This window comes from Colobus angolensis, unplaced genomic scaffold (assembly GCF_000951035.1).
Source record: "Colobus angolensis palliatus isolate OR3802 unplaced genomic scaffold, Cang.pa_1.0 Scaffold13, whole genome shotgun sequence".
In the NCBI taxonomy this organism is placed as follows: Eukaryota; Metazoa; Chordata; class Mammalia; order Primates; family Cercopithecidae; genus Colobus; species Colobus angolensis.
The window spans coordinates 22,474,263-22,476,054 of NW_012114252.1; positions in this window are offsets into that span (position 1 = coordinate 22,474,263).

A 1,792-nucleotide genomic window follows, 5' to 3' on the forward strand; every position below is an offset into this window, starting at 1 on the left:
ATTCGTTAAAGTGATGACAAAAAAGTTCAAGAATGATGTCCACTGCTTTCTAACAAGATAATAAAACCCCCCTCTTTCCTTTTTCTTTATTTTTATTTCTTTTGACTATTTGATCCTTTATGAAGCAGTTGTTTCTGGAAGTGTCTGTGTGCCCATGGATGGCTGAGCACCACTACGACTTAGTCTGGGATAAGGGCCTCCCCAAGCCCCTCTGGGAGATGATTTGGAAAATTCTATAATGCTTGTTCTGTTAACTCACTGGGACCTTGAGGGCCCAATGGGACTTTGAGGGTTTTCTCTGAAATATATAGACTTAAAGAACTCTCTCTGAGGTTCTTTGACTGACATCCACTCTCAGTCTGGCCCCTGTGCTCCCCTGTGTGTCCCCTGGAGTTTCTGTGTCCAGTTATTGGCATGTAGGTCTTGGCTCAAGATTAGGATGTGGGCCCCACTCTTCAGGCACAGACTATGAAAAGTTGGGTTAGTGCGCTCGGGACGCCAGGCAAGTGGCCTGTTGTCTCCCCAGGATGTTCTTACCGTTTGGCATTTTATTGCAGGTGCTTCCTACACAGTCAGATGAAATAGTCAATGCCAGGTGCTCCAACCACCTTATTTCCTTGTTTTGTTGATTAGAACAACACGGAAAAAAGCAAATATAAATTTTTTAATGACTCCATTTAAAAATATCACAGGGTGGGGGACAAAGAAATTAGCTGAGATTCATTTCAGGATTGAGATTCTATCCCCCTTTCCCCGCCCCCAGCAGTGTCTCTCCAATTCAAATTAGTGGAGAAAAGATTACAGTAGGCCCTGAGCCGACTGTGAATTCGGTGCTTGGCCAAGGTAACACTCATCGTATTAACAGAGTGAAATACTATATGATGATAGTTATTATATTATACGACGACTTCATTAACTTCCCAAATCACAGGGTGGTGCTTCTGTCGCTTAGTCCAATTATGTTTGCAACCCGTGTAGGGAACGCGGACAGGAGTCTTTGAGGCCTGGTGCAAAGTTTGCATCAGTTTGTGCGGGGGCGACGGTGTGACTTCGTAAATCTGCCATTGCGCTTGGGTCCTGCCCTTCAGACTGAGGGTAGGAGAGTTTACTTGAGGGTTTTTTTGTTTCGTTTTGTTGTGGCCTTGTTTTTCAACTCACCCGCCCCTTTGTTGTTGAGATTTTGACGTCCCCTTCCCCGGAGAAACCCATCCGTACTAGATGGATTAGTTTTAAAGAAGACTCGGGCACAGCGTGATCTGCAGATGCGCGTCCGGAGTGTGACTGATAGGTCTATTAAAATCACGCGTGTGGGAGAACGGCACTCATGCTCCCGCGTTTCATTCCCTCGGCAAAGACTGGGCACTGCAGATTTCTGTCTCCGGAAAATTCCAGTTAATTCAAGAAATCCATCCCGGGACGTGTGCCCCCGAAGGCGCACTCCAGGCCGGCCCGGGCTCCAGCGCCCCCTCGAAACCGTCGGCCTCTGGCCGACTCCCGCCCCGGCCCCATCCACACTCTGCCTGGGCCCGGGGGGAGCGGCTCCAGAGGCTTGGCGGCAGAATTTAACACCAGGGCTGAGTCCTTCCCTGGAAACGTCAAGTGAAAAGCAGACTTGGCCTTGGCGCGGCTCTTTCCAGCGTGACTATCTGGCGAGATTGAAAGGCCAGGCCAGATGGGGAGGAGTGAGCGGGGTGCGGGCCCCGTGGCAGGGACTGGGGAACCGGGTGCCCCCCGATTCCGGCGGGGTGGGGCAGCGTCAGGACCGAGCGATGGCCGGCGGGGGGCTCGCGTG